General features: G+C 40.8%; 1 protein-coding gene across 2 annotated transcripts in view; it reads left to right on the plus strand.

Moving 5' to 3' along the window:
• Window positions 1-3,173: 3,173 nt before the first annotated feature.
• MARCHF1 (membrane associated ring-CH-type finger 1) overlaps window positions 3,174-26,762 on the plus strand; it is a 250,412-nt gene continuing 226,823 nt past the window's right edge. Inside the window, exon 1 of one of the 2 annotated variants that reach the window (XM_064449772.1) lies at window positions 3,174-3,345. The gene's annotated coding sequence lies outside the window, so the exon portion shown is untranslated. The remainder of the gene's footprint in view (window positions 3,346-26,762) is intronic. The other variant, XM_064449771.1, reaches the window with a different exon arrangement.

Raw genomic sequence — 26,762 nt, forward strand, 5'->3', positions numbered from 1 at the left:
TTGGCTAGTTCAAATCTTAGTCTCAGACTTGGTCAATGGTTTATGTGAATACGGATAATATATATTCATAGTCAAATTGCACACACACACCCCAAGGTTAACCTCTGAATAAAATTTCCCTTTTCATGAGTTTCATAAATTACTTACTTTTGTATGCTGGCATTCATCAGCGCACGGCTGGCGAACCTCGCGAAATCAGGCCTTTGAGTCCTCGTGGAATTGTCAGCAGATGATCCTTCAATCCTCACGAAATCTACCTTGAGAGGCAGCGCAGCCCAGGGGGAGATACAGGGTCACACAGCCCGCTGCGGTCCTGGAGAGCTCAAAGGGTCTCCCCCTTGAATTGCTATTTATAGGATCAAGATGATTGGGTTTGGTCAATATTTTACATTCTGGCCACAATTCTGGTACACAAGTCAGGGAGCAAATGGCCCAGGGATGGATACAGCCCACCTCGTGCCCAAGTCGTTATGACCAAGACAGCAGCAAGATAGGTCTTATCCTGGGATCTCAGGGTGGTCCTGATGTACCATTCAGGCAGCAGATAACCCAGGTGTGGACAGAGATGCCTGGCGCCCAAGTCCTTATGACCAAGATAACAACACAATAGGGTTTATTCTGGGATCTCAGAGAGGCAAGGGGAGGCTGCAACACCACGCTGACTCAAATTTGTTAATAGCTTTGACAAAGCTAATGTCCTACTCTTAAGTCAATTTGAATCTCATTGCAAAACTTATCATTAAGTACTCATTGTAAAACTTCCTGCTTTAATCCTCTTTCTAATTTTATGTTTTGCCTTAAGTAACCTATGTAGCATGATTCTTTCTTCCCTCTCTTTTGCTTGCCACATGTCCTCCATGCTAAATGTGGGTTTTTTTTTCCTTTTCACTTGGATTTTGTGGCACGTAGCTGTACAAGTTTGTTGCTCTCTAGCACATATGGTTATGAAAGGCTTGTAAATACAATCTTAATTTTTGATACTTGGGAGGGTTAACTCAGAAAAGTTTAGCCCTGTATTTAAATGCTATAGTTCTGAACCCATAAAACTGCTGTTCAGGACCTTCTTCAGCACAAGCTCTTCCTCAACTTTAATATCTCTTTAAAAATCCAAATATACTGGCTTGCGAGATGACTGAATCTTGATGTCCACATAAAAAAGCTCAGGTAGCGTAAGCAGTGAACTCAGACGCACGTTTGGTCATAATAAATTGCTCTGTGGTTGTCTTAGTCATACAGAATCAGAGCAGCTGTAGTTACTGAGTTGTTCGTGTGCTTGAGGTATGATGTAATCTGAAAAAGTATTTCCACCAGTGTTAACTGATACAGTAGCAGCAATTATAAAGTGCCTTTTCCGCTGGCAGGCTGATCCTCTGCTCTGCCGAGGAATTCACTGTGACGAAATTGCTCTGTGATGGAGAACTGAGCTCATCTTTTTATATGAACTTCTCTGAATTAATTGCCTCATATACACCTTCTGTCTAGTATACATCTTTTTCCAGCTAAACTTTACTGCCCAAATGTCACCTTGTCCCGTGTTGTATGCTGGTAGCTGCCTCATTATTCATTTAATATCAGTCGTGTAGGTGAGTTTGCGGTATTTTTGGTCTTTTAAACTTTGTGTTCCACTCAACGAAATCATTGAAGGAAGTGTCTTGCTGAAATGAAATAGCACTGGATTTGTGAGATCAGTAGTCTTTACCAGACCTTGGTGATTAGTCCAGTGACCCGAGGCAATGAGCAGAAGTTTCATGCTACTGCCTCTGCCTAGGGCTTCAGGATCCCAGGTGGGAGGAAGGCTTTTTTGGAGGGAGAGTCCTCATTCCTGCACATATGTTTTTACTGATCCAGTTTTTGAAAAATGATTCTGCAGATAACAGGAAACAATTTCACACCCAAATACTTCCTTTGGAAGGGAGGAAGGGATGTATTTTGATGCGGTGAGTAGCCATGCAAGTGTGTTAAAATGGTGAAGCAGAGCAGCAATAATTGAGGCTGATGTAGCTCCATTTTCAGTTTTATTTTCAGGGTATAAAAATTGCTGTTACGAACCTGATTAGGTGAAATCTCCAATAAGATAAAAGGATAAATAAGGTAAGATAAAAATTGCAAGCCTGAGTGAAAATGTACCTGCATATAGCTGAGAATTAAAAGAATTTTTAAACCAGTGCCATAAGGCGAGAGGAGAATTTTGAACAGTTTTATTCCCATTTTACTATCTATAAGAAACGGAGAAGAAACATATAACAAGCAGATATAACTTTAGAAAACCTGTCACGCTTTGGTCTTTGGCTCAGATCCCAGGACACAGAAAAATATGAGAAATAATAGTTTAATCTATTCAAGTGAACTCCATAATATGCAGGTACCCACTTAATGTTTTCATCATGATGAAGGTGATGCTTGTTTAGACACTTGCCCTTATGGCAACGGGACTTGACAGTTCTCCATCTTTTCAGTGGACTTCTTTGAAGAAGCCTGAGGCTTGTACTACTGCTCCTTCCAAACTGCAGCTCAGACCGACGTTTTCTTTAATTACTAGACCTGTCAATTGTGCACAGTTGTTAAAAAAAAAAAAAAAGAAAAAAGTCTGTATGCCCTCTTTCTAGTCTTTCTGTCCCTTAAGACTATAGAGGCATACTTTAAATCAGCCTGGATTGGTTTATTCTGGTGACGAAGCCTTTATCAATATATGTAATTAGCAGAAGCGCTGTGCGAATTTGGTCTAAGGTAGATTTTTCATGTTATTTTATTTCAGCTTTCCTGCTCTGGGCCACTACCTGAGCACGCTGCCTCAGGACATGCGTTTGTTAAGCTATTCGAGCCATTCAAACTCAAGACTTATTTTCAAACGTGACATGAGAATCATTATGCAGCCTGCGGTCTCGGCTGCCTGTTGCCGTGCCGTGTGCCCCACCTGGCCCCGCAACCGTCCTCCGCGTCCAACTAATGGCCGAGAGATGCCATTTCTGCCCAGCTCTCTGAGGGGAAAGGCAGAATCCAGGCGCCCGCTCCGTTTTTTAATGCAAAGAGAAATAAACCTGCGAACAATCCCTCTGCCCCTCCTCGCCCAGGGATTCCACCCAGCGTCGCTACGCGTCCGACAGCCTCATTTTAAAGCAGATTTCCCAGGAAAAACACGCACCGGCTGAGGGGGTCCCGCCCCGGCCCCGGCCGCGCGGGCTGGGCGGGGCGGCTTCGCGGGATGACATCATGGGGCGGGGCGGGGGGCGGGGCCGCGGCGGGCTGGCGGCTGCTCGGGCGGCGGGCTGGGTCGGGTCGGGGGGCGCAGCCGGCGGGACGCCTGCCCCGCCGCCCCGCTCCCTCACGCACCTCGGCCCGCCGCTGGTGAGTGGGCGGGGGGCGGCCCGGCCCCGGGGGGGGCGGCGGGGAACCTGCCGGGCCCCGGGTGCGGGTGCTGCCCTTTTTTTGGTGGGGGGAATTGAGGTTTCTTTTATTTCGTTCTCTGTTTGTGGTGGGTTTTTTTGGGTGGTTTTTTTTTTTTTTTCCGGGGGGGTCGGGGTGTTCTTCGGGTTTTTTTGTTTGTTTGTTTTGGGGTTTTGTTTTTTTCGGGTTCTTTTGTTGTTTTGGGTTTATTCTGGGAGAAGCACATCAGGGCACCCGCGCGGGTTCCTGCTGCTCTTCCCTTCCCCTCGGCCGGTGGCGGGTACGGGCAGGCACCGGGCGAGGCTGCCTGTCAGCCCATCTCGTAGTTGCAGCCTTCGGTCGGGCCGGCACTCCGCCTGCCCCGGCCCCCCGCCCCCGCCTGTGCAGGCTGGGAGGAATAACCCAAGGGGGCTTCTCCTGCCCTTCCACCCCCGAGCGCCGGGCGGGGGGTGCCGCGGGCGCCCGCCCCGGCCCCCGCCGAGCCCCGGAGCCGCCGGGAGCGGGGGCTGTCGCCGGCACCGCCGCTGGGGCAGCGCCCTCCCCGCCGGAGCCCTTCCCCGGCGCCCCCCGGCCCCCGTCGGGGCGGCCTCGCATCCTCCGCGGCTTAACAGCGGGAGAGACGCTGCTTTAACGTTAAGGGTTGTCGGAGTAAGTGTGGCGTGTAGCGCCTGCCGAGCGGGAGCAAACCCGGGTTAGAAAAACCTGGCCGGGGAACGTGGGCGAACTTGCCCTTTGTTTGTAAGCAGTTTTTCACGACTTTTTTTTTTTTTCCTGTAGTTGGTAGCCTATGTACGGGAAGGGGGATAAAAGTAGCTGCCCTTATAAAATGAGACGGGAAAAGCTGTGGAAATGCGAAGGCGGGTGTTCAGGCCTCCACCGCTGTCAGCGTGTCTTTCTGTGACTACCTCGGCAAGGTTCCTCTTGATCTGGCGCTTCTCGCTTTGCCTCAGTCCCGTGTGTTTTGCCCAGACTTCTGGGGAGCGCAAGCGTAAAATGCCTTCTCTCGCTTCTTCCCCATCTTCCTCTTGTATCTGCAAGCCGTGGTCAGGAACGAATTGAAAGGAGGGAAACACAGCCTTCTACTTTAGTGCAATTTAAATAGCCTGCGTTGCCTGACAGAAAAGTAGCGAACTGCCTCGTATTTCTCCGTCCGCGAAATGCTGCGAAGTTCAATTATCTTACTGTGTATGGAGAGCTGCAAATCTGATCGTTGTTATAGTCTGTCTTCTTCAATCCCTCTGACAATGGCATGGATTGAAGTAAATGCACAAACGGATGCACTGCCTGAGAGAATGAGCTTATCTCGCAGAACATTTCCTTTTCAGTACTGAACAACTAATATGGACGTTGCCACAGTACTTCATTAAAAAAGTTGGGAACTAATTAGCTGTTTCTTACTGCTAGATTTCCAGATTTTAATTAGAGTTCCTGTCTTCAAGTTTAAACTGATTAAAGTGATGCCAAAGCCACTCTAGTTATTTTCAATGTTTGTTTAAAAAAGAAAAGGAAAAAAAGTAACTTCATGTTTTCAGCATGAACTTCATGTTGAAAAACAAACCCTTCTGTTTGGGGTTCTGCCCCTGGCTGCTGGGTGTGGGGCGTGAGAAGGTGCATGTTTTGTGCATCTTGTATTAAGAGTGAGGAAGGAGCCTAATTAATGGTGATGAAACTTGCAGGTTTGCTGTTCGCAGGGCATTGGTTTCAATTGGCAAACCATAATCTGAGGAGGAAAACTGGAATGTATTAACTAACAAAGGTGGCACTGGATAACCTGCGAGCATTCAGGTGCATTTCCCAATGCTCAAACCACATATAAGGCTGTGTTTGGAAATACAGTGATGATGCTTCTTAAAATACTAGAAATTCTGCTAGTGTCTAATATTCCTGAACAAAAGGCTCATCCAAACTTAGATAAAGCTGTCATGATGATTAAATATTGTCCTCCATTACCTCCTTTATTAATCTCATGTGCATACTTCTTCATTCTGCTGAAGAACGGTTACTTGCTTTAGACTTTAAAAAGAAAAATCAGTGTATGGCTCATTCATGAATACCCTGCTATATTTTTAACAACTTTCATACCTTTTTTAGGTGTTTGAGAGATTTGCAAATTGATAATTCTTGAGGGAGTTGTTATGCTGATTAGACTTGCATAGTAGGTTTATTCTGAATATTTCACAGCGCTCTTGACACTCTTCATGGGAAGAGTTTAATGTTTTTCTCACACTGCTAAGCACTTGCGAGAAGACTTAGCAATGGGTGCTTTAAAATACAAAAAATGAGGTATTCTGGAAAATGCATGCTAAATGAATGACAGCTTTTTAAGGTGCGGGGATGGGTCAAGCCAGCAGTGCTTGAAACCCTCCTGTATGGGACTGACAGCTGAGCTTAACTCTGAGAACTTGCTTTGGTTCAGTGTTCGACTCAGTCAGGGCTGTGGTAATCCTTGTATCGTGACAGAAAGTTCTCCTGTCCAAACATTTAAAGGATTGTTTTTATTATCATTTAATAGTGACTGATTTCTGTGCAAAAGAAACTTCTTTGCAAAACCCTGGATTTTAATTTGATATCTCTAGATATTTACAGTCAAGGTGCTGGAACGGTCTGGTGTCAGGTATGCTGCCAACAAAACCTATAGAATTAAATGTCTAAATACATGTGACGTTCTTTCCCTACTATGATCGTTCCATGTGTTTAGTTGACGTGAGCTGTAGTTAACAATGTGATGTCAATATGGACGTAAGTGTTCATCTAGGTTTTTATACTGGATGTAGGATTTGATACATGACTGCTGCAATCAACTGTTTTTAATATCCTCAGAATAACTGGCTTTAGACAACTGGCTTTTCTCTTGCGGAAGAAGCAACTTCATGTACTAGGAACACCTACATGCAAAAATTAAAGCATTTATTAGACTTTTAGAAGATTTTGTTCGCTAAACAGTCCTGAGAAACCTTACATGTGATCTAGGAACAAAATTCCCCAAATGTGCACTACTACACTTCCAGCGGGAAGAGTGCAGGAATTGGAAACGTCTCTGTAGCTTCTGGAGCCTTACTGGAATGGTCCCCCTAGAAGCTGATGCATCTGCCCATACTCTTTTCTCAAGTTGTATGTATCTCCATGTAGTCTTGGTCGTTTTCCCCTTTTTCAGTTATCAATGGCTTCTGCTGCCACAGCCATGCTTCTGTCAGATGTCCGTTTTCTACTTCTGCTCCCTTTTTGTATTGCTGCCTGACCCCTTCTAGGTTTTCAACTTTAATTTTGTTTAGTTTCTCTCTCTATATTATCCATTCATTATTCCAGTAGATTCACTATCATGTAACATACATGACAATGAAATTATATGCCTTGACTTTAAAAGAATTAGGTTCTTTAAAGAGAAACATCTTGTTATATGAAATTAAATCCAGAATAGCCTCATCATCTTAACAGCAGTGCAAATTCAAATAATGACTTAATAGAAGAACTTAAACCTCTTATGTGATGAGAATAACCTTGTTAATTATCAGGGTTAATGAGGTGCATTCCTTTAAAGTGAACAGAGTGATCACAGGCCAAAAAAGGACGCCTCTTCAGCTGGATAGTATTTTTCCAAATAATTGGTAATCGAAAGGGGATTTTCTTCCTGGCGGGTGTGTGGTATTACAGCAGAGGAAATAAACACCTATTAAAAAGTAGACTATATGATACGGTCAAAGCAATATGAAATGGTAAAATAACTTCACCTTGTTTTGTGTAGCCATCTTGATGGTTCAGTGCCTTTTTTTCAAATTCATTGGCAGCCAGCCGTGTGCTGAAAAGTTGAATCTCTAGAGTTCCATGATTTGGAAATAGTAGGGAGTTTGATAGCGTTGCATTATTCTGTGTCGTTTCACAGCACTCTAGGGTATTTTAATGTAACATATAGTTCTTTCTACAGAATGGTTCTTGGGATGCAAAGGCATTAAAGGTGTTTTGGGCGATTGACCTACCACAGTTCTATCCTGTTGGTTGCAGGATAGGTGTACAGGATAGGTCTTGTACTGTATTGTGAGAGGTTTTGGCAGCACTGGGCTGCGGAAGAGTATAAAGTTGATTTCAGACTAGGTAGCCACTGAAAAACAAAGTTTCTTGCTTTACAGTGAAGATGATACTATATTTATACCTCTTTCATAATCTTACAAAATGTTTTTGCACAAGGAGTATGGCATTCAAGGCATCGAAAGCATTTCTGGTAGCTTGTGTGTAGGAAGAGTTATAATGTTCTTGCCTGAATTTTGTCCCATTAACTCTGCTTGTCTGTTGCCAGATTTCTTCACAAGAATATCTTCCAGAACCAACCCATCTATGTCTGTCTGTCCCTATGGCACGTGAACATGCCTGCCCTGGGACAATGGTGGGAAATACAGCACAACATGAAACCTTAAGTTGTTCGCTGCTACCCTGTACTAACTTGGCTGAACTTTTAGTGCTTTGGAGAGAGGTGTGCTATATGCCTTGTGTGTCTGTCTGTCTGCACAGGCAGCACTAGGCAGGTGGTTAGAGGCAGCGGTTCTTTAGGAATCTGCAAAAATGTTCTCTCAATGTGCACCTGCCCATCCTGTATAAGAAACAATAAAGCAAAGAAAGAAGAGCGAAGAAAGTGTAGCTAGGTGCTGCTGTTGCTGGAAATTTTAAGATACAGATGGGCAGTTTTGTGCTATGTAAACTTTTCTTGATAATATAATGCATGGTGTGGAAGGAGAAGTGGTGTTTCTGTAAGTTAGCTGTGTGCAATCAAGAGTAGCTTGAAAACTCTCTAACTTGCGGAGGTTTTGGTTTATACGACTTAAATCCATTCTTTATATTTCTTTAGAAGGCAAGTAATAGCTTGGTATTTTTATGAAATGTGAAACAAATGTTAAAACTTGATATGAGGCAGAGTGCATTTTTGCAAAGCCAAACCGTATGATATTAAGTTGCCTGTGTTACATTTATAGCAATGTGATTGTGCTTTGTAGAGGAAAAAATGGTAGTCCAAACCCTCAGACCTGAGTAGAATAAAATATATAACTTAAGTCTGGCAGATCAAGGAGGATAGGATGTGCTGGCAATGTTTCTATGATTGCCCACCAGCAACTGAAATCCAAGTTCAGACTATTTGTACCTTCAGTGAATGTTTATGTAGACAAAATTAGATGTCAGACATGATTTTTGCAAAAAGGGTATGTAATATTTGACTCTATTAAAATACTGGGCAATGTGAGATGTGGTGGAAAATGTGGGGTACGAAGTATTTCAGAACACTGAACAGTTTAAGTACTTCTAGTCTGTTCAGCGGCTCAGTTTGAAAGTCTAAAAACCAGAAGCTTGTTTAATTTGTGATTTAGAACACTTTTTCCTTGTTTATCCCAGTTGTAAAATTAAGTTCTTAAATAGGGTAGTGGTCACTGATTGATTTCCTGTAAGGCTTTCAGTTTTCCTCAGAGGAACAGTTTCTCTGTGCTTTTTGATGTCTATAAAGGTACTACAACTAACTGTTCCCTTGTGTTATATTTCATGTTGTGTTACATGGATGTAGAGGGGACAGGCTGGGGAGGGGAAGAGGCACCATGGTTCTGCAGGAACTTGTGGAAATGTAATCATTGTGGCATCGTATGGTTAGGGCTTCCAGTGAGGATATGTAGGGGACATCTTCCGTGCCATGTCGTCATTGTTTTGGTCATGGTGCGTCACTGAGTGAAAATGTATTTGAGGTCAATAGTGTAGTAATCCCTGTTTTCCAGTTTCTGCCCTTCAGATCTCTCAAGGAGAGGAGATTTCAAATGAAAGCACAGTGAAGGAAAGCCAGGCCATGTTTGCAGTCATGGGAGCAGCTTCCTTGACCTCCATGCAGTGTAACTTACATTGTGGTGGCTTGATGACTGCAGGTCTCATGGGAGGTAGGATTCTTTCCATCCCCCACCCTCAAGTTATTTTTCTCTGACATCTTTTCCACATGGAATTTTTGAAATACCAGTGATGTTATGCAAGAAAGGGACGACTTTAGCATGGAAAAAGGGTTCAAAGAGGAAAAAAATTTATTAATACTTTGATTCAGATGTAAAATTGTTGTAACATGAGCCAAGCTAGATAGATACCTAACCTAAGGGACAAAATTTTGGTACGAGATCAAGTAGCAATAAAATAAGGGCTAGGATAAGATTTCTAGCCAATGGAGAAGTGAACTTTTGGGGCTGTCTTCTGACAGAAAAGGGTGCGGGTGTGTTACATGGTCAGAGTTTTAAGGGGAAGCCCAAGCCCAGTGTAAGATGTTGTAGGACGTGGTAAGTGTGATGAAAGGAGGCTGAGAGAAGAACATGGACTGCAGCATTAATGCTAGTGTATTGCTGGAAATCATTGGCTACTGTTTGCATAGGAGAAGAACGTGAGGGCATCTCCAGCTCTCTGGTTGCATAGGAGAAGAACGTGAGGGCATCTCCAGCTCTCTGGTTATCAGGGTTGCCTGAGTGTAGAGGCAGTTGCAGTGAGATCTCTATTGCTTTGCTGTTTGAGGACCTTTGCACCCTCAGCTGGAATAAGGAAAAACCCTTGATCAGAAGTAGGCTGTGGAGTGAAAGTCCCACAGGTTAGCACGAAATATTGTGTAGAAGGACTAAATCTAATCACGCTTTCTGATGTTGGGCCCTCATAGTAAAGAGATGATTATGGTTCCCAAGGGAAGACCTTGTGCTTCCGTGTTTCCGATAGGGGAAACTGGCATCAGGCTGCATGACCAGTCCTTGCTATATAATCTGACCACAGGCATGTTCCCCCTTCAAAAGATGTCTGCTGTCTCATTTCAGTGGTGTGGTATCTTCTGTTTAAAGCTCTTGTGCCAAGTGCAGCCAAACACAGGTCAACTAATGTGACAGAGTCGTTCTTCTGGGGAGTAGTAGTAATTTCAACACAGTGTAGAAAGTTCCTCTACATAATAACAGTATCAAATTGTCCTTCTTTGTGAAAGCTCTGAATGTGAGTAAACAGTCATTAGAGTCAGTTGATCAATATGAGTTTTCATGAAGACAGGTGCTTTTCTATAAAGCAGATAAATATTTTCAGTCCTGTAGAGTTATATTTAAAATGCATCTTCCTTGTTTGTATAGTATCTTTTTATAAAATTGAACAGCAAAATCGGTGTCTTAGGTTAGTGGAGGTCCTAACAAACAATATGAGGAGTTGGACGGAAGATGACATATCTTCAAAAATGCCAAACTAATTCCGTCTCTGTGTGCCTCTCAGATGCTGATCTTCACAGCTGCCTGGATGCAGTACTCTGTGGAGCTGGAAGAAAGGGGCTGGCTGTCCATTTGAGGCCAAAATGCTTCAAAAGATAAAAGCTCTTTGATAAACTCTTGCTAGAGTAAAAAACTTAATTCAACTTTGCCATCGTATATGGGTATATGGAAGATGGTAAGGTAGACTATCTAAGATAGAGCAAAGCCTGAGAAATCAAATTCTGTCAAGAGGAATGTGTGAAAATGGTCTCTTCTGCATCTGCACACAGCAGAGGAGGGGAAAAGAAATAGCTAAGCCTTGAGTATTTTCTTGGTGGATTTGTTATGTGAGCAGTCTCTGTACTTTGAGAAACTGTTTTCTGAATTTTCTGAGTCTATTGAGCTGCATTTGTAGTAATAGTCTGCTTATTTTATTCTGTCCTCCTGTGAAAAAACTTTAATACAAACCCTGTTCAGTCAGTAAGTGTTTGAAAATAGCCATGTTTTAGTTAAGTAGGAAGAAGAGCGCCTCAATTGCATGTGTTTCTCTTTGAAAGAGAGTGAAAGGCAATGTTACAAAGAACAAATTTTGGCAAGCAGGAAGAAAGCTGAAGAGAAAATACAGAATGTGTAAGGGGCAGTTTTATCCCTACTGAAAGGGAGGCTGAGGAATTTAAAGAGGAAATGATAAAAAGAATTTCATGGAGAGGAAGGCGAAAGTAAGATTATAGAAAATTGAGAAAGGCCCAAGCAAACTAAAGGAAAATGAACCCATAAAATCTGAGGTAGGGGTAGAGTGGAAGTGAAAAGGAGGGGAGGAAATATCTATGATAAGAGAAGATTTATATGAAGGGGGTGAAATGATGTGAGTGGAAAAGTAGTGGAAGAGGGGCAGAATTGAGATATAGAATGAAAGATTATGATCACTGTATGTGAAATGGGAAAAGAAAATCTTGTTTTAAGCATGCACTGTGTTTAACTTTTCAAAAGCCTTTTCTTCCCTTGTGCTAGGGGAAAATACTGGGCCGGATCCAGCAGCCTGAAGGGGCTGAGGCTGCCACAGCTCCTTGCCCTGGGTCCAACCAGCAGCAAGGCTGAACGTGTGTTCAATACACACGCATGTGTGTGCACACCTGCACCCCCTCTGGGTGCTGCACCACAGACACGCATGTCCCCATGGTCCACCCAGGCTGACATTTAAAGCCACTTGTCCCCATCTCTCTGGTGGCTGGCTGTCCCACCCCAGTTGCTGCACTCAGACCCCTGTGCGTGCACGCATAATGAATAGAGCCCCTCCCCTAGAAAAGAGTTAGAAAGGATTTAATAAGCAAATAGTACAGATTGCACTGATCAGGTACAGGGCATGGCCAGGCAAATGAACCCAACCAGCAAACTATTTGCATGCAACTGGCCCACTTACTCCTCTGTTTTCTCACACTTGTTCCTCCCCAAATCATGTAAAACCGTCCCTGTCCCTGCGTTTGGTTCCTCCTGTAAACATCCCATAGTAAGTCCTGTGCAATCCCCAAATGCGTTTCCCCTGCATTCCATAATGTGCCCCACTCCCCTGGGCAGTGACTCCCCTCTGTCCAAGGGGTGCTTTTATGTTGACTCATCATAGAATCATTTTCACACCTGGACACTGGGGCTGAGGCTCTCCTGGGACAGCCCTGGGAGGGCTCTGGATGGGGCCTCCCTCCCTCCAAGTCCCCAACTTGTGTTTCTGCCTGCCATTCTGCATCCCTGTGGTCCAGTGGGCTTGTAGAGACGGGCTCCTGGTGGGAGCTAGGCAGGTATTACTTGTGCTCCCCCCACCTGCCACTGTCTCTCTGTGCTCCTTTGCTGGGCTGCAGATGAGCTTCTATTGCATAATCTAACAGTATGCAACCATCTTCAATTTCTATGGGCATTTTGAAGAGTAAACTTGTGATGAAAATATTTTGCGAAATATTATGTAGGAATAAGAAATATTTTTTAGAGCACGTGCTTGCTGCCTCCTTGTTTGGCTTTGTGCTGTGGAATACAAAATGTATTGTATGACCTGCCAAGTTAGAGTTTTATTTTAGAACTTGAAAGTGATTATTCTACAATTAAAGGTCTAGTCAGTAGCAATAAGCTACAGTACAGGTTACCAGACTACTTAAACATCTGTGGGGAATCCAGCTAATGGTAATAGTTACAAAACAAAAACTGAGGGAGTGCTTGTGATTGCCTGTGGCAATGTTGTAGCTAATCGGGTGGAATTCAGTTTTTTCCAGAATTGCCACCAAAATTTCTTTATGCATCTTTATGACCTTAGACTGCTTCTACAGGCTGTAACAATTATAATTACTTCTTTTTAAACCGTGGTTAAACATATGTATGTTCTGCAACGCTGTCATTAAGATGCACTTGAACTCAAGAAAGAATGATTGTATTGATCATCACAACTAGATTTTTTTCAGTGCCTTAGGACTGGAGACAGGACCTTGCACAGAGAAACTGTCAAGCTGAGTTAGACCCTGCAAAGGGTATTAAAGTAAGTAGCACAAAGTTTATCAGATACGTTTCCAAGAGTAGTGGATAGGGAAGCATTAAAAGCCTAGGTTTGTCTGCAGACTTGATTGAGTGTCACATTTTACACTAGGTGATAACTGTCACCTACAGAAAAAGGCATAGAAGTATGGAAATGGAAATCAAGGTGGAATCTGAGTGCAGACTGACTGGAAGGTGGAGTGGCTGGCTACGTAGACGTTAACAGGGCAGTGTACATATTTTTTAAGAAAGGGGGGAAAATTAATCCAGGCGACTGCAAGATTATGGTTTTGACGTCAGTGTTATTCAAGTTCTTAAACGGCTTTTTGGGGAAAGGATAGTTCTGTGCATAATGGTAAAAGAAAATTAGAAAAAGGTATTAGGAATTTACCAGTTTCTGGTACTAAGGGGGTGTGGTGGATCAAAGGCCCCTTTGCCACAGCTGTGCTCATATAGCTGTTTGTATAGCTAAACTGTAAATAAGATAAATTTTCACTTTAAGAAACAAAACATGTTGTCAGCGTTTTTGACATGTATCATGTCACTAGTTGGGAAATTGACTTCTTTGATCAGGTGAAATTTGAGGGGGTATATGAGTACTCTATAAATGTGTGGGGATAATCACAAGGAGAGAATTACTTAGAATAAGACAATGTTGATATGAGAGCAAATGAGCATATGGCTGTGTACAAATTTATTCCAGAAATTAGAGTAGGGTTTCTAATCCATAGAATAGCCTCCCAGTTGAAGGTAGTGTATATCAAACCATATCTTACAGCATGAAAGTAGAATCTAAGAAATTTATGAAAAAACTTTCACGAAGATGATGAAATGCCTGCCAGAGCAAAGAACTAAATTCAAGGAGCAAGGGAACTCTTTTCTGTAGTATTTTCCTAAAATAAAATTCACATAAAGTGAATACATCAATATCATGAAAGTATATTTGACAGCAGATGCAGCTCTTTCTCTCCATGATGGCATGGAGAGAGGTTTTTCAAACAGAAGCAACCAGTTTCAACAACCACAGCAAAGTGAAAACAGTTTGGAGAGAACACAGTTTTCCATAGAAAGGCAATGGAAATTTCAAGATGAGGAAATTTAAAATTGTTATAAAAAGATGGAAAAGAGTTTTCTTGGGTAAAAGTTCTGACATAGATAGTTGAAATGATAGTTGAAGAATGTAATGTGACAAATGATGAATACTCTTCTTTTACCCTAATCATCTGTTCAAAGTCTGGTTTCCGTGATACATGATGCTAGTCACTGTTACTTATGCTTTTTGCTGGGCTTTAAACTCCCTGTGTGATGTGTGCCAGTCTTTAGAGCAGAAATTTTTGAAGGTTTTGGCAAGGTTAGAGACCTGAGCTGGGGGAAAAAGATAACTGTCAAATGCTGTTGGAAACTTACACGCACTGATGCTTCAGGATGGGGCCTTGAAACCAAATGGATTGATTCTTGTGCAAGGAATACATTTCTCCCCTTCCTCAGGAGATTTATTTGCTTGTGGAAAATAGTAGACCTTGAAAACACCTGTTCTCATGCTGGGAAGACTTAGACTTTATTGGCAAAAACCTCTCTAAAACTTAATGGCCGGGCCAAAACAGGATTTCTCTGAAATAACAAATGTTGAGTCATTTGGGCTGTGGGAGATAAGGGTGTGAGCAGCCCTACTGACACATGCTGCATGGTGCCCATGAGCTCTGGAGGAGAAAGCTGCTTATAAGGAAGGATCCTGTGCAAGTGAACCGAGGAGGAGAAAACTATAGGGAAGAGAACAAACCTGGAGAGATGAGCGCTTGAAACCTGAGGAGCGAAACTGTAGGAAGGGGATGTGATATTCTGAGTCTAGGCTAGAAAGGTGAGACGTACTGAAAAACTAAATAAGAATTATCTGTCAGGACGTGATTCAGATGAGGATACTGGATAGAGAAGATGACAAGAAGCTAGTGAAGAACATCATCAGCTCAGCACTGCCTGTGCTGTTTCAGAGGGTGAAAGAAGACAGGCTGGCAGTGTGCCCAAACGAAGCCAGGGGTACAATCTGAGGTGCTAGATGGCAGTGAAGACAAAACGTCCCACTGATTTGAATTCTTGATCACGCGGGTGGTAACACCTTAGCACCGTTACCTACTTTGGCTATTACTGCAGACCCTGGTTCCTTTGCAGGTTTCTTGGGTGTATGTGAGTATGTATTACCACTGCGTGTAATACTTTTTCCGTACTTTCTTCCCGCTTTCCATAGAACTGTTGCACAAAATTCTGATGTGCTGGGGATAAATCAGAGCTGTATGGCATGTTTATCTGTAGACCTCTAGCCCCATTTTATTGTGCATGGTGGAAGAGGCCGGTATTACCAGAGAAGTGTGTTTCATAGTCGGACAGCTAAGTGTTTCTCTGGAGACAAGGCTTGTATTCTTTTTTACCCACGTAGGTCCTGTTTGATGCTGGTCAGAGTATTTGCAGATGTTTTTTCACTGTGTATTTCTCTCCTTTTCTGGATGCCGAAATATGAAAGTCAGGCTCTAATCAGCAGAAGAATTAGATGATTGCCTCTGAAGTTGAAGGAATTTTAGTGTTTGTTTTTGTAGAGACTGTGCCAGCTCTACCTGTTAGTGTCTGGGGATCTTTCTGAGCCAGGTATCATGTCAATATATTTAGTAACCTTCAATATTAGTCAGAAAATAAAATCACATTATAATGTATGCCTTTTGGTTTAGCAGATTGGTAAAGGAGAATTCTGCTCTTGCTTTTTATAATTTAGCCTCAGACCTAGCTTCCTACTTACGTATTAATGTGGAGTAGCGAGAAACTTACTCCCGTTACCTTCTGCTTTACTCTGGAGTGCTGTGGACTCTGTAGGACCTTTGTGTGAGTTTAGCTTCTGTTTCCTGGGATAGTTATTATAGGGGTGGAAGTTTCTCCATACTTTAATTCTGTGTTGGCTGTGCAGTTCCATGATGGTGCTCCAAGCATTATGTTGCCTGTGATTCCGTGTGCAGTCATCACGGGTCTTGCTGCATTACTTAAAAATGCACAGGGAGACTGCAGATGCTTCGCTGTAAATAGACAACAGAATAGCCTATCTTTTTTTTCTCGAATAATTAATTTTTCCATTTCACCTTTAATTGACTAGGAATTGAAGCCTCTTTTTGGATCTCTGAATTACAGCTTTATGCCTCATCATCTCTACAATAATTTTCCTGAAGTTGTGTAGAAATTGTGTAGAAAACTTTACTACTGCAAGGCCAATAAATTACACTCTTCTATGCTGACAAACTAGTAAGAATTGCGACAGTCAGTTTTGCTCTTTGGGCTATTAATAAGAGTTTCTTCATTTCACCAAAGAACAAATAATATAGCAGACATCTGAGAACATGATAATTAAAATTCTCAGTTTTTTTGTTACAAACAAAAATGAAAAAATAGTAAAAAAAATGCTGTTTAAAGTGTAATTAATATCCTGTATGTTCTTTACGTCTTAGGTTGATTTAAATCATTTGTGAAGGGGGGAAACACCAGGATGTAAAACAGATGATGGCTTTCAAAATTGACAGAGAAGCTAGAGAGAGAGACTTCTGGTTTCTCAGCTCAGAGAAACTTCCAGTAGTGTTTAGCTGACTGGGAGAGCAACAGTCAACCTGACTGGATTCCTCATCTTTAGACAAATACAAATGGGGTGACTGTTAACATCTAAAGAGCTAAAGGCTGCTCATGGTTAAGGCCTTTTATCTTTATTGCTTTGGAACACAGATTAATAACATTTTGTGATGACAAAATCTGTTCTAGAAATAAATTCATCTATGCTAAGGTGCTGTGGAAGTGCATATTCTATACTTACACTATTTAAAAGTATTTTTTTAAGAAAAGATTTTTAAAAATAATTGAATAAGATTATAAAAAGGAGAACAAAGAGTTAATGTGTGCTTATTTGCCTGGGCTATAAGATCATAAGATGAAACAAGATATATTTTCCCCAAACAGGCACATTTAACTTAGAATTTACAATCCTTTTTTCCCTTTGATATTAAAAAAAAATAATTGTGGTTATCCAATTCTCATTCATATTTTTCCCCCTTGGTAGAATAGTTTCTGTAGCCTGTGTTGCATAAAATAGTGATAAGCAATGCTTATTATAAGCTGGGAAGCTTAATGAAATATTTACATGAACACTTAACTAGCAGACATAACTTTTAAGATTTAACAGACCACCTGCTCAGCAACTGAAATAGAGCAATGCTGTTTTCTAACGCAATGTAGTTATTCATGGCCAAGGAAACATCCTGGGTAGAGCTCCCAGAAAACTGTTTTCTCATCCTGTTAATTCCTTTTTAGCCTTTAAAAAAAAAAAGTTTACTTGAAATCATAAGGCTTCCAAAGGAAAAAGAAGGATGGGGGTGGAGAGAAGAAAGTGGTGAAGAGAAGCATCTTAGAGTAGCATCCCAGAATATTCTCCCTTGAGATTTGAGGTTAAATCTTTGGCATTTCCACCTTATTCTAATCACTGGCTAGTTTAACACAACTTTCTTTCTCCTCATATTCAGAGCTGTCTGTGCTCTGTCTTCAGTCCAGAACCAACATGATGTTCTGTTACTGTGACTGTTACCCAGCTTGCTGGCTCTCTTTCACAAGCTTGATCAGCAAAAGCACAGTTAGTGCTGATCCTAGAGCAGTTTGTTTGCACTCGTCCGTGTAGATGTCTTGTGTGTGCTGGAGAGGCATGTGCTGAACTGAAGGAGGAAAAAGCAAAGGAAGGTGGCAGCCCATGTAATTCCATCTGTGGTGATTGCCAAGATGAGGTCTTTGGCTGTTAGTGGGACATGAAGATATTTAAACTCTGAACGTGGAGGCTCTTTGGCCTCCTTTGCCCTGGCCTTCCACAGTCAGATATTCCAATTTTCTTTTTCTTGTTCAGATATTGTGGGGCATTACTGGGTACTAAGGACCTATGCTTTGTTTATATGAGATAGGTCATGCTACAGTGATTTAAAATACCTGTCATCTTGATTAATCCTGGAACTCTTCAGCCAATGCTAGTGTGCATTGATGGCAGAGTAAATACTTCAATATTTGTTCTGTGTTTGGGATTAAAACAGAAGACTGTTTTCTCCAATTCTCCCTCTTCAGAACCTTAGAGTTACAGAAAAGGTAAAAGCCCTTTTCCCCCAAGATTAAATACTTGTCTACATGCTATAGGAAATAACTGAGAAGATTTGTAGAAGTGCCATTTGTTGACACCTGTCAGACTGTCATAGGTGTATGTATGTGTGTTTAATTGAACCCTTTTCCCTGGGGAATAATGTGGCAAAGGGGTTACGCAGTGGGGAAGCTTAAGGGCACAGGGTCAATGTTTGTTGTTTGTGTTTGTTTTTTTTTTTAACATGTTTCAAACCCTTTTCTTCAGAGGGCTTCTCAGGATGCTTTCTGTAACAGTCAGCTTTCATTTACAGCTGATGTGTCTTCAGGTTTTCCAACCCTCTGTGGTGGCAAAATAGCCACTCTCCATGGCAGATTCTGGTCAAGTTTTTGATGTTTCTTCTTGTAGGGGATAGTCGATATTCTATAGAGAGACAATTTCAGGAACAGGTTCGTTCTTACCCACAACGATGCACTTTTTATTCACAGATAGAGAAAGCAATATGATTGTTTGGTGGTTGTTGGGTTTTTTTTTTAAATACTGGTATACACTGAGCGTTTTATTTTTTTCTTCCATTGCCTGTAATATGTCTCTGAATTCCAGAAGCATATTAGCCCTGCCTCTTTGCAAATCTCTTGGAGTATTTGATTGCTTTGCTTTTTGTGGTATGCTGTGTTCTGAAATGTTATATTTGTGACTGTGATCTTAGTTATGGTTATAGATACTGTTAAGTCTCATAACAAATACTATTGCTAAACACAGTGGGCAGCAGTTCTTTACTTCTGGGCTGTCAGAGCTGCCATGCTTGTGCTTCTTTCACTCCATTTAAGAGTCTATGAAGTAAATATCAGCCATTGCTATGATCAGAAATATCACTGGCTTAACTGCTGGGATTTTTCTTCAACTGTAGAAATCTAGGAATAGACAGGCATATCAAAATAATTTTGACTCTATCTGTTCCAGCAAGGACTTTATCTGAATGAAATAGATACACCTTTCAAGTGTAACATCAGATAGCAATTAAATGCAACATTTTGTTTTGCATGGGTGTAGGTTTCTTGTCAGACACAGTTACTACACTTCTGGTTTTGCATTTAAAATTGTTTAAGTTTGTTCAGTCAATGGCAGTGGCATGGCCTATCCTCTGTGCTTGTGTCCAGAATGAGAGGAGATCCATTGAGTTATAAGCTAATGCTGTTTCAATAGCTTTCATGCAACATATACGCATTTCTTTATAGGTTCAGCTGCTCAGACAGGCAATGAGGAGAAGACTACAGATGAACTTAGAAATCTGAATAGTCCTGTGGGTTGGAAAGAGCCCAAAGAATTAAATAGCCAAATATACACCCTGGCAAATTAATTGTTAAGCAGTAGATGTGAGATTACAAATAAATTTATAAATTCATATCCTAACACCTACTAGCAATTTGTTGTGAACAAGAAAAAATAAGATTTTTTTTTCCTGCAAATTGGAAGGAATTGTTCTTCTCAAGTGGACCTGAGAGGGTTAATCTTTTTCACAGGTAAGGATTGTAAAGTATCCTCCTATTAGATATTTTTTTTTAACGCTGAAGCAACAAAGAACATGCTTGCCACTTTTTCAGTATGATGATAGTTACTCCTACTATAATATAGCTGCTATATTAGTACCACCTATAGCAGTAAGTATATGATATTAGTTACCACTGGGGAAAGGCGCGCTCTCATACTCTGCAGGAGTGTACAAATCTCAGTCGGTTCTGTAAGTGGCTACTCTTTCTCTCCCTGGAAAATTGTAGCATCTTCCAGACAAACACACCAAGTCTTGCTCAGCTTTGAGGCTGGCATAAACAAGCACAAGCTCCACACAGCTTGCAGGACATGATTTGAATATCTTGAACTTCAGGATGCTGAAAAAGTGAATATTTGCCCCATCTCTCATTACTACAGTGTCAAGCTAGATCTGGTTTTGACAATGTTCAAGTTGAGCAAACTTATTGCTTTTTTTGGCATAGTATTCAAAATGTTAGAAATCAAACCATTTCCTCTGGCTTTCAGTCAGCATTTTAAGCTTAGGCTTAACGTTTTGTCCTGTAACAAATGTTTTAAGGATTGCAGCAGAACTGGCAGGTACTGCAAGTACTCCGAAATAACAAATAGAGGCCTTTTCAGCTAGTGAAACATTTGACAGCCATGAGCATTTCTGCTGGGAAGCATTGCTGGCATCCAATTAAGGAATCCAGTGTAACATGAATGCCCTGAATAGTTTTATATCTAGGTTGTAAATTGTTTGATTGACAGCATACCTTGCAAAGAAAGCAATAATAAACAGTTAATTTAGAGCTTTTTTGGAAAGCCTAATGGGAGCTGCTGGTCTAGTTGCCTTTCTGGACATCAGCATTTGTTTGCTTACTGGAGGATTTGAGAATCAATTTGATGTTCAGTGCGACTTGCCTATTTCTGCCTTGATTCTCTATTTAATCTTCCTTGAGTTATTTTGTCTCGGAATACATCTTCCTTCAGTCTAAGTCCTCTTTCCTCATTTTGTTAGCTGATGTACTGTATAGTAGTACATATTAATTCATTGTATTTGAAAACTGGAGTTCTCAGTTAGCAAAGGATATTAAATGTGAAGCTTGTTAGCTGTTTGAAGTATATGTAGTTGACAGACAGCTGTTGAACAGATGCTGAAAACCTTTGCTTTTTGCTTTAGGGAAAAGGATTACCCACCCACATACCAATATTGGTGGTGTGGAAAGTCCCGAGCACATAGCATGCTCTCTGGTTCATGGCCCAAATCAAGACGGATGAGAAAATGCTATAAATGCAGGAAGTAAAAAGTATTCTTTACAAGGAAAAAAGTCAGCTGTAGTCCATAAAGATACTGTGCATTGGTATTTAATTATTGCTTGGAAACATTCCCTCATGTTACATTGTCATAATGAAAGATTAAGACCTATGGTTTATGGGATAATGGAGGACTATATTTGGAGACTGACATCAAGGAAACAGAATTAAAATAAACCCAGGTGATGTCCAGCTCTCAGTCCTTGAGGTTGGCCCTAGATCACTGTTTCAAGTTATTAATAGAGGAAACACCCACAGTAGGAACACAGTTGAGCATGCGGTGGCGTGGAAGCTTATAGGCAGGAAGGGCCCAGGCCATGTAGAGTGGGACAAACACATGTAATTATCTCTACAGCAGGCCTCACTTCTGTCTTGACATATTTCAGTTGGCAAACATCAAGTTTTTAGCAAGTTTGGCTGTAAAGTTTCATTCTTCTTTGTTAAGCGAAAATGTTGCGTAGATTCTGTTGTGCTACTTTCGTATTTTCAACAATTCTAAAATGTGTCTTCAAATAATATTATGACATAGTTAACACTTTTTAGTAAAAAGAAAAGTGGTTTATGGGATTTTTAAGTCCTCTTGCCAATTTCCATTGGCTAATGCATTTTACAATTTATGCAAAATATGACAAGCTCCATTGTCAGCTGAATCAACCCACACTTAATTTTTGTAACGGGTCTCAGTTTTTGGGGAAGGGACCAGATAGTTAGATCTAGAAACCAAGCTCTTTAATTACTTTAGAACATAGCCACACAAAGAGCGGTCAGGCACTGGAACAGGCTGCCCAGAGAAGTGGTGGAGTTGCCATCCCTGGAGGTGTTTAGAAAATGTATAGATGTGGCACTTCGGGACATGGTTTAGGAGGCGTGGTGGCGTTGGGTTGATGGTTGGACTTGGTGATCCTAGAGGTCTTTTCCAACTTTAATGATTCTGTGATTCTATAACTGCAAGTTCTTGCAAGGACCAACAGGCACCTCAGTTCTTTAGGCCTAGCTGCATGGGTTGAGAGATTATTTTTTTGATCGTTATCAGTTTTTGGCTTTCTTGCGGAGATCTCCAGGAATGACAGCTTGTGCCATTTGTGATGGCTGGACTTAGTTTTGCTGAATCCTTTGTAGAGATCTGTAGTAGAAATATTAGGCTTGTTAGGAATGATGCAGGAATGGAAAAGTATGTTGAAGCACCAGAAACAGCAGCAGAAGGATGAAAAGAAAGGCCTGTATTGATAATGAGGAACCACTCTCCAAGGATGAAGCTCCCAGCCACTATTCACAGTGCTGATTGACGGATGCATTATTTATGTCAAGACCAGAATGCCTGCCCTGTGATGGGACCATAGTGCAGATGACTTGTCAGTGGAAGCTTGTCATGTGCCCCATTTCTTTTCCTGCTCGCCCAACAGAAAAAACAGGCTATAGACTGTATACATGCCAAATGAAGAAAAATGGGAGTAGGAAACAACCTGGCCTGAGATCTGTGGAGGCTGAGGTATAAGTAGGATTCTGGTGTGGAGGACCACCCCATGATGGCTGCTGGCTCCTAAAGGCTAAGAACTATCCAAAACCTAGTTTGCTCATTGAGAAGAAACCCAGAATCACGGTAAGGACTTGATAGCTGATGTCTCTTGTCCTCTTTGTCACACATGGGTGATCCTGGCCAAACCACTTGGGGCATAGGTGTCACTTGTGTGTATGTGGGTGAAATCTTTGGAAAGATGTGTGCGAGTGGGATAATTCCAAATTAGTATCTTGCCCTTTAATAACTATTAATGTAGAGATTTGATACAGTAACTTTCCCTGCACTATCTAATGCTTGCTTGTTTCATGCTGAAATGAAACCACTATCCAGCCACAGATGGGAACAGCCTTCAGTTTCCCTACCAGTGTGAGATCTGTTGATAGGGTTAGGAGGTGTCAGAGGAAAAAAATGGGCTAAAACAATTTATGGTTTTGAAAAGTCTTGTCTGACACCAGCCTACGGAAATTTAAACAATAAATGCACAGGTCAGAGGGGAAGGAAAAAACTGGACAGTGAGTTACTGAGTATCTTTTATTAGTTAGGCAATTTATTTTTAATATAGAAATCTATTTTTTATTGTAATATATCAACATTATAAGTAATATTAAATTAATAAGGTTCTTTTAGGTGGTCAATGACATCAATATAGCAATGTAATATAATTTTAGTACATTATTTTATTATATTTTATTAGTAATTATTTTTAATGCAGGCATTTTAAAATGGGTATACAGGATCCTTAAAGGTACCAGTATCCTTCGGTGTGATTAAGAAACCTTGGGAGTGCAGAAGACTGACCTTTTTCCTCCGTGGCCCTATCAGCACCAAACTGTGGCATTATCGCTGTTGGGCTCCCTCTTCTCTGAAGAGGTGTGTTATCACTGACATTAACTTCAGACTAGGTAATAAACTGGAAATATAGAGAATAAATATAGAGACAGTGAGAAGAAGCTATTTTTAACTCTCTGAACTCTATATGTCAGGAGCAAGCCTGGTGAGCAAGAGGCATTTTGCAAGTCAGAAGAGTAGCTGTATGGCACGTGCTATATTTTTCTGAACTGTCTTTTCAGACTGAAGAATATAAGCATAGGGATAAACATTTGTACTTATGTACTTGAACACGCGTTGTGTTTGATATATGTTCAAACCTGTGCAACAACCGAGTGGGAAAGACTGCATAAGAGACAAATAGATTTACTGTCTAGCAGTTTCTGTTTAGGTTTTTTATAGTATATAAAGCAGTTTGCTATTTACGTCATTTGTTTTGTATGCTTGTTTAATGTTTAGTAGTCGATAACGTGGTACTACTTATGCCTGGAACTTTTTTCCAGGGCCTTGTATGTGGCATAACTAACTTTCCAGAGTGAAGGGGAGGGAATACCTTGGACTGCACTTCTTTGAAGTATCTGATTACTTCTGTGTGTCCCTATAGCTTGGCTGGAAAGGAACTTGGTTATATGGTTAAATTGAGGAACACTTTTAAAATAACCCCCAAGACTTTCCTTTTTCTCTAATTTTTGTTGGAAGCATTTAAAATAATGCTGAGCTTTTATTTTGTTTTGGCTTTTTCTGGGGAAAAAAATTTCCTAATTCGTTGAACTTCTTGGATAATGATACCAGGTTGCAGACACAATTTTTTCTATGATGTCTTTTTGTAAATGTTTATATAGCAAACCTTTGTTTTGTTCTGTGTTACGGGCTCTTTCTGAAGTTACACACCTGGAAGACGCTGTGGTAATTTAACTGTGTTAATACTTTATTTGGACTTTTTTTTTGTATAGAGAAGCTTTGGATTTCTTAATTGCTGAGGGGGAGTGCAGCTGAATCAATGTGCTGGGAGTAACAAGAAAATGCCTTCATACTTACAGGAGTGGAGCCTCAGATGAAATGGTTGTCTTTAACTTGCCTGTTGAGCGAAGTGGTGTGTTAGAAACATTGACCTTTGACTTAAACCTAGAACTAAAATCTGTCTAATGAAAAAGCTGACAGAAACGAAAGGTCATACAAAGTGCGGTGAATTTTTTAACTGCTCAAGAAGGATTTCTCAAAGTACTGTAATTCTCTGATTTGCATAACCAGAGCGACATCTCTGTCATCGTTCACTGAACACAGTTTTACTTTTATTGATAGTCTCCATGTGAATATAAAACTTCTAAGCAGAATAGGCTTATGGAAACAGCGTGGCCTAAACAAACTGTGTGTGTTTCCTTATGAAATATGTCAAAAATTTTATCATCCTGAATCAATTCAGTAACAGCTGACCTTGGGCATATTATTTTCCTTCCTGTTTCTTAGCAACAGGAAACTTTTTTCAGGATGACTACTTAATATCCTAATCTGTTTTAGAAGCTTTTATACCTAAAGAGGAACAGATGGTCTAAGGAATTTTTGTTTGTAGCAATAGAGATAGAGAATATCTATAGATTCCCCCCCCCCATTTTATACCCTATTGTCCTGCACTTACAATTACATAATATCTCCTTGCTGGTAGCTAAAAACTTCTGTCAGGATCAGAGAATAAAAATAGCAGTCTTCAGATGCTACAGGTTTTTAGGTTTTTGTTTTCCTGTATGACGCAAGAAAGCAGTTATATGTATGCTCTTACAGCTGTGATTGAATTCCTTACACAAAGTGTTAGAATATGTATAATTTATTCTGCAAGTGTTGAACTGTATCTGAGTAAATGATGAAAGCATTATCTACAGTGTAATACCAGTGGTTTTCTTTCTCCTTTATTATGGATTCCAGAGGTTCTTTATATTTCAGAGGACAGTATTTTTTTAAAAGATTTATTTTTTGTGACTTGGTGTTCATGTAAAATATAAATTAAGTAATTAAGGACACTGAGATTTGGAGCTCTGAAACGCTCGGCCCAATGAAGAAATCATTGCATTGTTTGTTTTTCTGGTGGCATGGAATATCTTACTTCCAAAGAGGCTGTTTGAATGTTTGTAGGAAATTGGGTGATCTTAGATTTTTCTACATGAATTTAAAGTTAATACATGAGCCTTGATTCTGACTGACTTAGACCTGTTCTCTCCTAATTCTTTCTCAAAGGACTATGTAGAACCTTTCTTTCCTAGCTCATGAAGTTCTTCACACAAAGAAAGGTACCTCCCCTCCACCACTTAGTTGCTGTCTTAAGAATCATCCTGTAATGATGCTCATAAATGCCTGACAATGCAGTCGTTTGGTTTTCTGTGATTGCTGCTTTGTCATGGAGACCGTGCTTGTCATGTAAGTCCCCATTAGTAAGTAGAGACATGACATCAGTTTGAAGAGTGCTGCAGTAGTGTGTGTATATGCATATCTATATATAAAAACAAATGACACATTCAGCACTGTGGTGTGGGTCTTTTGGCAAATCATCTGGTGCAATTCTTTTCTCCTGATCGGCCTATGTCATATTTTGTTTATTATCAGTGACTACCAAAATGGTATGAACTGTAGGATGAGCTTGTTGCCTGGCCTCCTCTTGAAGTTTCATCACTTATCATCACTTATTATCCAAAGAGAAATGTACTTAGTAGCCTTTGTTAGAGCTCTTTTAGCTTCATAGCATGATATGAGGCTGTCTCCCACCATGAAACCTTCTTGACGTCTTTTGTCCCATTGTCATATTGTATGTTGTGTGCTACCTTATTTGAGGAGCTAGCCTAGAAATATTTCTACTTGCAACGTTTGCTTGTTGCGATAAAAGAAAATGTTCTTTGTTTAGTACCACTGAAGTGAAATTATTCTGACTTCTCACATGTTTATGTGAAGTATTTTCAAATAAAACTTAAGTGTGGAGCTTTACTACCTGTTTTTCACCTTCAAGGAGGAGCTCTTCCATTTTGCTGTGCTTCCTTCTTGGGTTTTAATCAGTTGGTTGGGCTGAATGAAATCTGGAGTAGAATGTGTCAAAACAAAAAACCCTATGCACCCCCCACACCATTCCCAGGTTTGGCATAAAAAATAGTTTGAAGCTTAAAACAGGCTCACCCTCTAGGAACAATTAAACTCTTTGCTTAGGAATGTTTTGTGTGTGTCAGTGAATTTTTCTAAGCATTGAGTTTGTTCTAAGTCATATGTGTGCTGACGGTGTGTCTGATCCAGAGTAGAATGAAATGAATTTGGAAAAATTAAGGTGGCTATAGGGAGTCTCCTGAAAGAAGCTGGAAAGAAG

Source organism: Phalacrocorax carbo, chromosome 4 (assembly GCF_963921805.1).
Source record: "Phalacrocorax carbo chromosome 4, bPhaCar2.1, whole genome shotgun sequence".
NCBI lineage: Eukaryota > Metazoa > Chordata > Aves > Suliformes > Phalacrocoracidae > Phalacrocorax > Phalacrocorax carbo.